We start from the raw sequence: 10,778 nt of genomic DNA, 5'->3' as shown, positions 1-10,778 counted from the left end.
GGAACTGAGTGGACGGAAGTGGAGCTTCAAGACTCAACTCTATCGTCTTTCCTCCCTCCCGAGTGGGACCCTTCTAGGAGACCGCTACGCGTGGCACAGCCGGCTTTCCGCGGAGCGGTAACAACATCCGGGTCTTCCCCAGTCGCATGCGCTCTTTTCTTAAGGGAGTCCCTTTGGAACAGAGGTCTTCAAACTTGGCCGCTTTAAGACTTGTGGACTTCAACTCCCAGATTTCTCCAGCCAGCTATGCTATGCTATGCTGGCTGGAGAATTCTGGGAGTTGAAGTGCACAAGTCTTAAAGCGGCCAAGTTTGAGGACTTGTGCTTTGGAAGAACGAGCCCAAGTAGGAAGGGTCATAGACTCCAGGAATGGTAGAGATGCTTCCGAATCTGAAGGAAACGAGTGGAAAGGAACTTTCCTAGAAAGGATCCAGTGATTGAGCTTCGCCTAAGGCGGCGTCTCAAAGGGGATCAAATGTTAAGGCTGCACGTTTTTCTTTTGCAGAAGAGAAGCTGCGCCTGAGATTTTGTAAAGAGCTTCAAAGAGATGGAAAACTACAGTCCTCGACTTTACGACCACAATCGAGGCCAACATTTATGTTGCTAAGTGAGACGTGTTAAGTGGATTTTGCCCCATTTTACGACCTTTCTCGCCACTGTTGTTAAATGAATCCCTGCAGTTGTTGAGTTAGTAACACAGTTGTTACGGCTTCCGCATTGACTTTGCTTGTCAGAAAGTCACAAACGGTGATTGATCACATGACCCCGGGACACTGCAACTGTCAAAAATGAGTCAGTTGCCAAGCATTTGAATTTTGAACCATGGGGATGATGTGACCATGGGGATGCTGTTGTAAATAAAAGTGAAAACCACTAGAGCAACCCTGTAGTTAATATACAGTACCTAGAAGTAAGGTAAATCTAGGACAGCTGCATATTGAGAAAGGGTAAGAGAAAAAAAGAAAGATGCCTTTGAATTATCCATTTAGAGATTATCTAAATCCTAAATTAATAGGATTACTATGGATTGCAAGAAAATCCAGTCAATCGTGGAAGAAATAAAATATTACTATTCCATTAAGATCATAATCAGAAGTCACATATTTTGATATATAATATGAATGGATGTTGGATAGAAAAAACAAATTGAGAGAAGTAAAAAAAAAGAGAGAAAACACCAGTGGACAAAATTAGGGTTATTATTGGCAAGTTTGTGGAAGAACTCGATTTTGTCATAAGAGTAAAAATGGTGAGCGTTTATTCATATTGTCTCCAGAAGTCAAGTTGAATTATATCAGGGGTGAAATCCAGCAGGTTCTGGAGAACCGGTAGCGGAAATTTTGAGTAGTTCGGAGAACCAGTAGCGGAAGTTTTGAGTAGTTTGGAGAACCGGCAAATGCCACCTCTGGCTGGCCCCAGAGTGGGGTGGGAATCGAGATTTTGCAATATCCTTCCCCCAGAAGTGGGGAGGGAATGGGGATTTTGCAGTATCCTTGCCTGCCATGCCCGCCAAGCCACGCCCACCAAGCCATGCCCACAGAACTGGTAGTAAAAAAAATTGGATTTCACCACTGAATTATGTGGCATCTATTTAACTTAGTATGATTATGCCAACTCCATTTCTGACCACTAAAGCTAAGGTTCTGTAGAAGTAAACAAAAGAGTAGTTTCCTATGTGGTGAGACATTTGTTTATGTCTGTGAGGTACTTTGTCCTTGCAATAAAAAGTACAACAATGAAATAGAATAGATATTCCTAGTGGGAGTTCCATCTCAGTGCTTAAAGTAAATACCATTACAGCACTCTTCATCACCTAATGGTTTACAGATATGTGCAGTTTCAGTTGCATTCCCTAATCAGCCCAAGTGTGTGGGGGGTGGGGGGTGGGGGGTGGGGGGGGTGGCTGCCTGCATTTTTCAGTAAAAATATTCACAGCCTCGGCGCAACTTGAAAATTCTACTTTTTGATTCATTTTCTTTTTTTTTTTTATTGCAAAAGTTTTACAATTACATTTTCACCCCTTTTTCCCCCCCCCACCTCCCCCCCAAACTTCCCAACCTCCCTAACCCTCCCTAACCCTCCCCTCCCCCCAGACTTCCCTATAATATACTCATACTCATAAAGAACCCTAATATAACACTTATATATAGACTTAAACCCCTCCCTCCCCTGTATAATGTTTCTCTTTGTCTCATTACATTAAAAAAATTTCTAGTATATTATTTTCAAATAAAAGCTATTTGATACTTTCTAGTTTGATATTTGTTCTGAACATATTCTATCCACCTTTTCCATTCCCACTCATAAGTCTCTTGTGAACAGTCTTTTAAATATGCTGAAATCTTCGCCATCTCTGCAAAACTGGCCATCTTCAAAGTCCATTCCTCAATAGTGGGCAAAGCTTCATTCTTCCAATATTTACCTATCAACAATCTTGCTGCCGTTATCATATACAATATCAATTTTGTTTCACCCGATGTAAAACCCTTAACTATACCCAATAAAAACAGTTGTGGAGAAAATTGAATTTTTTTCTTCAAAACATTCTGCATGACCCACCAAATTTTTATCCAAAAAGCCTTAACTTTCCTACAGGTCCACCAAACATGATAATACGTAGCATCCAAACATTCACATCTCCAACATTTTGGCTGAACATTAGGGTACATACATGACAACTTTTTGGGATCTAAATGCCATCTATAAAACATTTTGTAGAAATTTTCCCTCAGGTTCTGCGACTGTGTAAATTTAACATTCTGAACCCAAATTTTTTCCCATGTTTCCAACATCACTGGTTCTTCAAAATTCTGTGCCCACTTAATCATACAGTCTTTAACTAATTCAGTTTCTGAATCTCTTTCTAGCAAAACATTATAAAGCCTTTTGATATGCATTGGACCTTTCTCTCTTATATGTCTAACCAATTCTTCCTCATGCAACATAATACCAGTTTTTTGGTCCTCTTTCCATCTCAGTTGTAATTGATTATATTGTAACCAAGTTAAATTAATCCCTTCATCCAACAGTGTCTGCAATGTCTTCAGTTGCCATCTGCCCGCATCTGTAAAAAGAACCTCTTTATATAAAAACCCCCCGAGTGACATTATATTTGTATTCCACAAAGTATGACCAAGATCCAGCCATAGCGGTATTTTATAATCCCATTTGAATCGGTGCTTCTTCCAAACTCTCATCAAAGAATCTCTAAGTATATGACTTTTAAATACTTTATCTACTTTGTCGTCGTAGAATAAGTAAGCATGCCATCCAAATTCAAGATCAAAACTTTCTGCATTCAGTATGCAGAAAATGAATGCGGATTCATTTTCTTAATTGTTAGACAGAGATATAGCTCTGAGTCAAGCTCAATCTTTGCTGACTTCATGAAAACTTTCAGTCAAACTTTATTTGAATGAACTTACTTGGCTTCTTATCTGGGGTGCCTTACATAAATCTCAAATGCGATCACCACATTCCAACTTGGTGGCCTTGGTGGCGCAGCAGACTAAAGTGCTGTTAAGTAGCACCAGCTGCCTTCAATTACTGCAAGTTCAAATCTCACCAGGCTTAAGGTTGACTCAGCCTTCCATCCTTTCGAGGTAGGTAAAATAAGGACCTGGATTGTGGGGGCAATAAGCTGACTTTGTATAAAAAAGAACACCGCTTTGGGGGGGGGCGAAAGCCCTACTAAGCAGGTATATACAAAAGTATGAAGGCTATTGCTTAACGCATTGTAAGCCGCCCTGAGTCTCCGGAGAAGGGCGGCATATAAATCGAACCAATCAATCAATCAATCAATAAACTATTGTTTTTTATTGTCACATAGCACATGGTTGTGATTTAATTGAAAAATGTGTACGAGAGTATTGACTGTAATATACTAAATTGTTTTTCCAGAGTTTTCTTATAAACAGGAAAAAAAAGTTAAATCCCTTTTGAATTGAGTTCAATATTGAATTGAACTCATGGACACTTAATATTGTTTTCTTCTCAACAATATCAAAATGATTTGCTGCTGCCTTTTTGTAGGATGGCTTTTGACCTCTTGGTCTAGTCTCCAGTACTTATATTCCCAGAAAACTTCCCATGTGAGTACTTAACTTTCACTCTCAGAGTAGGTATCGTCCAGTACAGGATGAACCAGACAAAGAAATCAATGTTATGTAGGTCACTACTGCTTTTATTATAATAGCTGTACAAGAGAATCTGAACGTGCTTTCCCCTTCATCACTTTATCTTTGTGTGAACTAAGTGAGACTTACCTGATGTTTTCTCAGTTATGTTCTTGGCCCAGTCTCAGGCCTTTTTTATCTGACTGTTGCCTTGGTAGCAGCTTTTCCTTCTCTCCTTCAAGGTTATTCCTTCTTCCCTCTACAGTAAGTTAGCTGGTTCTGCCAGATGTTAAGATTAAACACACAGACAAATAAATAAAACATTCTCTTTTACAGGCTTATCCACATACCCTCCTTTCCCTAGTTCTGAGGCAAGCTGCCTATGGGTTTTTTTCATGGTATGTCCTCATAATGGCAGCGTAGTAACTCAGTGGTTAGGACACTGGGCTTGTCTGCTGGAAAAGCCAGCAGCCTGGGTTTGGGACCTGAGCAGCAGGCTAGGGTCCCAAACAGGGTGAGCTCCCATCCTCCCAACCAAAATTTTAGCCATTTGGCAGCCTGCCCACATTTAAGCTTGCAGATGTACTGCCTCTCCCCCACTTTGGCTGCCCTGCACCCTGCCTTGCACACCAAAAAACCATCTCGGCTGCATGTGTTGATTGGAACAGCCTGGAAATTGTAAGGAAAGGATCCAGCAGGGTTGAACCAAGCCGGAGTCTGATTTTGCCACCCTGCTCCTCCCTACACCACCTCACCCCTTTCTCCAACCCTCATTCACCTGTTGGGTTTTTCCTGGCATAAAAGCAGAAGGGCCTCTCCCCCAACCCCCTGCCATGAAGTCAATATTCCATTTGGTAACCTCCTTGCCATCAAAGCAATATTGAGAAAGATGTCAAGCCAATGGAAATCAGAAAATCCAGGCATTTCAAATGAATACAAAGATTTATTGCAAGATTAAGCTCTCTACAAGAATCTGAACTACTAACAGTAAAAGCAGGTTGGTGGTAGATAAGAGTCAATGGAATTCAATGTGGGCTGGACTTAGATCTCTTGTGGGCATGAAGGGACTCATGACTGATAGCACGTTTGACCCCTCCCTCGGGCTTAGCCTGGGCATCTCCTACAAAAGCCAAGACAACAACACTTCTGGTACCCTTCCTTCCCTAGTCTACTAAGACAGTTCTCACAATGTATGCAGCTGAAGAATATGCTGCTGCCCAGGCAACTACAGTATAAACTTCCAACCAAGGCTCTATGTGGTGGGGAAAAAAGAGGGGGAGGAGGATTGATTTTGGTAATAACAATCAGCAATTGAACTGAGACTAAGGGGGATCAAGACTGCATTTCTGAGTAGCTATTCTATCTTACTATATGAGCTATAATAGCTCATAGATAAGAGTTGACCTGTCCCCTCCTGTCTCCTTCACTTACCCCTCTCTCATAACATTTGTGCGAGAATCCATCACTGCTGGACTGAAATCGTCTTTTAGTCTCCTATAGTAGGGGTCTCCAACCTTGGCAACTTTAAGCCTGGTGGATTTCAACTCCCAGAATTCTTTGCTGGCTGGGGAATTCTGGGAGTTGGGAGACCCCTGTCCTATAGGGTTCTCTCCAATGAAGCATCTGACTCTACCACAGGCTGCTGGGAGGTGGGGGGGACCAACTTCATTGATCTTTATCTTACGTAGCAGTAAACAAAAAATAGTGAAGTGTGGCAGGTCAGTTAGTTTTGGAAATGACATACTTTTTCCCCATATTCAGAATACGAGCAACTCTTTGTACATGAGTCTACATGTCTCTATTTTTCTTCAACTAACATGCAGGCAACAGATGAAGGACACTTCCCCCAAATGCACAGGTGTTCACTTAGATAACTTAAAACAGTTCATCCATGTGGAACGTGATCCTGCTATGTTTTTCTTGCTAAATCAGATTTTGCAAGTTATCTAGTTCAGGTATGAGCGGCTTCTAGGCTGATTCTTCTCCAAACCCTCTTCCTAGCTCATTGTTTTCAGCTACAGAATGCAGTACCTTGTTGCAGAACTGGGGTTTTCTTCCTTCTTCAGATGGGAAGCACATGAAAATCATAACTTAGAGCAGGGGTGAAATCCAGCAGGTTCTGACAGATTCTGGAAACCGGTAGCGGAAATTTTGAGTAGTTCGGAGAACCGGTAGCAGAAATTTTGAGTAGTTTGAAGATCCAGCAAATGCCACTTCTGGCTGGTCCCAGATTGGGGTGGGAATGGAGATTTTGCAATATCCTTCCCCCAGGAGTGGGGAGGGAATGGGGATTTTGCAGTATCCTTTCCCTGCCACACCCACCAAGCCACGCCCCCCAAGCCACACCACGCCTACAGAACCGGTAGTAAAAAAAATTGAATTTCACCACTGACTTAGAGTACATTTAAATGCAATCTTCTGAGGTGGCAGGAAATCTGCACTTGTGGTAAGAAACAGGACATCTGAGGCTGCAGTTAAAACACATTTATTTCTTTTTAGTAATAGATACCATTGCAGTACAGATAATTTCCTAGCTTTTGCTATTTGGCAATCCTTAGCTATCTGTAACATTCCACCATCAAGGAAACAGAATCTGAGCACTATGTGTTGGTGCAGTTTATACTATATAAAAAAATAATAATAAATTTGAACCTGTATATTACAATTCCTTATCAAGAAAATATTGACTGTGTGACTACTAAAAACAAATTTTTTCTTATTCTGCATCTTTTTTATTCTACTGTATTTGTAGAATGGATTATGCAGATCACTGAGTTTTGTGGAGTAAAATTCCTATGCCATAGCCAAGTAAATCTTTCTTAGCAGTCCCTCTGTTTTCTGTTCCATTTTCATTAAGCATTGCCTGCATAGGCAGATAAGGCTTCCTGGATCGTTCAAAACATCTGTTGGGATGCAACGCTTAACAATGACCTTTTCAATCTAATCTCAGAAGATCAGAGTTGTTATGAGAATAAAAGAGAAGCGCCATGGAAACCACCCATGCAAACCATATAAAAAGGATGGGCAATATTAAATAAAATGGAAAATGCTTTTAAAAAATGAACACTGATTATCCCAGGCTACACGTGACACAATTATGTGGAATAAACACACACGTTTTGGCTTTCCCCTTTGCCTCTTTTGCCTCTCTTCTGGCTTGTTGTCAAATGGCCTGATTATGCATCTGTATGATGTGTTAACCAAAAAGATTGGTTTAACTTGGTGATACCACTGCCCGTGTCTCTCTCAACACCACCAGTGAGTGGAAAAAACATCAACCTGTGATGACAGTAATATGGAATGGGGCAGATTTGTCATCTGAAGCTTGACATCTTTGAAAATTTATTCCCTACCTCTTGACTATTAAAGGCATTAGGCCAGTGATGGCGAACCTTTTAGACAGTGAATGCCCAAACTGTGCGCCTGTCAGGTTTTCAGGCTGTCTTCAAATAAATTGCACCACAAACAAAGTCTTTTATAAAACAAATTTCCATTTTATTAAGCACAGCACTTTTTACACTGACTCGTTGCAGCCGGCACTGACGTGCTGCCCCCAAACCCCTCCTCTTCCTTCCCCCACTCTTCTGCATTCATTGGCCATCTTCCCAATCATTCACCCCTAATCTACTGCTCCAATTCAAAGAATTTCCACCCTCCCATCCAATTCCTAGGGGGCATTATATCCAGAGAAAATAAGTAGGAGAAAGGCAACCGTCCCGTTGCAGACGCCTGCATTCTCCTTCTTATGTCAGCACTAGGATAAATGCATCTTGACGTGCTGACAGCGCATGTGCATGCCCAAATTGAAAGGTGTGTGCATGTGCAAATGCACACGTGCACCAACATGTGCATCCACATTCACAGACATGCAGATGTGCATGCACAGACATGCACGAATGTGCGCATGCGCAGCAGAGACCCGAAGACCAGCTGGCCCGCAGGAGGTGGGGCATCCCAACACCGGCAGTGTGGCAAGAGGCAAGATCTTTTTCTTTTGTGAGCTTCTGTTTCGTCATTTGCAGGGAAACAGAAGCTCATGAAAGAAACACCACAGAGATCTGACCTGGCAACGGCACACATGCCAGCAGAGAGGACTCTGTGTGCCACCTCTGGCACGTGTGCCATAGGTTTGCCATCACAGCACTAGGCAGTGACCATGATTACATAGGAGCCGAGTTGCTGAAGTTTATATGCAGGTCTACATCCGTGACAAACATAAAGATCAACTTCCTCTAGTTACGAGGTCAGAAAGGCTACCATTAGTCATTTCATTGTTTCGTAAGTTCAGCTTTCTGCAAAATCTGTCTCTGAAACCGCACCTGGTAATAGTTAAGCAAGCGAGTTCAGTGGTAGCCCTTTGAAGGAACTGTAAGTCTGCTTTACAGAGTGGTGAAAAGCTGCACCCGCCTTTCACAGAGAACATAAAAATAACACGGAAGCAAAAATATCCACAGCAACCCATATTGTATCCTGCTTTAAGTGCCAGTAGAAAAAGGGATCTGGAAGGTCCAAAATAATCAAGGTGCAATATTTGTGATCAAGGTAGTAGCCTTGGTAGTACAGGGGTTTAAGGCACCCTGTTATTAAGCTGGTTATTAAGACCAGCTGCCTGCAATTACTGCAGGGTTCGAATCTCACCAGGCTCAAGGTTGACTCAGCCTTCCATCCTTTCTAAGGTAGGTGAAATGAGGACCCAGTTTGTGGGGGCAATAAGCTGACTTTGTATAAATATACAAAAGGATGAAGGCTATTGCTGAGCACATTGTAAGCCGCCCTGAGTCTTCGGAGAAGGGCGGCATATAAATCAAATTAAAAAAAAAAAAAGGTGTAAGACTTACATTTACATAGTTTCTCAGGCCAGAAATATTGGTAATTTATTTAGCTCCATGACTGAAAAGTTCAAGGAGCTATTAAACTGGGAAAATTCAGGCAATACAATTAATCCCATCCAGTATAAGATGTGTCTCCATTATTCTCATAGGGAGTAGAACTCTGATTGCTGAGTTATAACTGGCCATCTTGCATTTTCTGATCCTCTCCCATGGTCTATGACCTTAAGGGACAGCAGGGATCTTGTTAGGATAGAACCGAAAGTTTTCTTTTAAAAGAAAAGGGAAAAAGAAGGGAAAAGCCAGGTGAAGTAAAGAGCTTGCTGGACACTGACTGAGATATCTTTGGATATTTGTTGATGAAGCAAAAATCATAATGGATGTTACACCTTTTGGAATCCTTAGGATCACTCGGGATGAAAGCCTAATTAGAGCTAAACATAGATGTTGCCTTCAACTTGATAAAACCAAGAAATTTACTGGGTTTCTTTTGTCAATTCTGTGTCGTGTATGCTTCATGTTGTCTTCAAATTTGTTCTGTCTGCTGAACAGAACATTTATTTCTTTTCTTTTTTTTCATGGTAGTAACATTTTGCCAAATTCTAATTTAATCTTTAAGTTGTTCTTTAGAACCAGAACTTTTGCTGGTTGTTTTCCCAGGCTAGTTAGTGCCATCCTAAAACTTAAAATTTACAACAAACAGAAAGCAAACTGATTAACAATACACATCCGTAGTCCTCAAGCTATTTGGAATGATGCCAGATAGTTTTTGGTTTAAATTATGGTAAGCAGCATCTTGATGACTTTGGGCAATCCTGAAAGCTAAACAGAATTGGACCTGGTTAGGGATGCGGTGGCTCAGTGGCTAAGACGATGAGCTTGTCGATCGAAAAGTTGGCAGTTCAGCGGTTCGAATCCCTAGTGCCGCGTAATGGGGTGAGCTCCCATTACTTGTCCCAGCTTCTTCCAACCTAGCAGTTCGAAAGTACGTAAAAAATGCAAGTAGAAAAATAGGGACCACCTTTGGTGGGAAGGTAACAGCGTTCCATGCGTCTTTGGCATTTAGTCATGACGGCCACATGACCACAGAGATGTCTTTGGACAGCGCTGGCTCTTCGGCTTTGAAATGGAACTGAACACCACCCCTAGAGTTGGGAACGACTAGCATAGTGAAGGCTAACCTTTTCCGGACCGAGTGCCCAAAGAGCGCGCATGTCAGGGGTGAAATGCTCTCGGTTCAGACCGGATAAGGCGATCCTGTAGTGCAGTGGTGGCGAACCTTTTACTCACAGAGTGCCAAACAGGTACGCTCTTCGTGTGCTTTGTGCCCGTGTGTGCTATCCATGCTAATGTGCGGCTCTTCCACCGTGCGCTGTGTGTGCAACCATACCATCTGTGCATGCACATGGCTTTCGTGCACCCCCATGCGCTGTGTGCGCAACCACACCATCTGCGCATGCATGCAGTTTTTGCGTGCACAATGCATACAAGCAAACACTGTCTATGCATACACATGCTGCACGCAAGTACTCTCATGCACATGCGAAAACGCGCGTGCGTGCGCACGAGAGCTCAGAAGACCAGCTGGGTCTCCTGAATTGTGTCCATGCACACTGGAGGCCCCAACACCAGCTGGGGCGCGCACGCATGCGCAGCTGCAGGTGAGTTAGGCAACAGCTCGTATACCCGGAAAGATGGCTCTGCGTGCCACTTCAGGCATGCGTGCCATAGGTTTGCCATCACGGATATAGGGTATCAGCTAGATTAAAGAAAGAGGGTGCAGGGTCTTCAGGTAGCAGTTCTTTGGTCCCACCGAGATATCACTTCACAGGAC

This window comes from Pituophis catenifer, unplaced genomic scaffold, assembly GCF_029215685.1.
Source record: "Pituophis catenifer annectens isolate HBS135680 unplaced genomic scaffold, rPitCat1.0.hap2 SCAF_8, whole genome shotgun sequence".
Lineage (NCBI taxonomy): Eukaryota > Metazoa > Chordata > Lepidosauria > Squamata > Colubridae > Pituophis > Pituophis catenifer.
Note: the sequence above shows the minus strand (reverse complement) of the source record.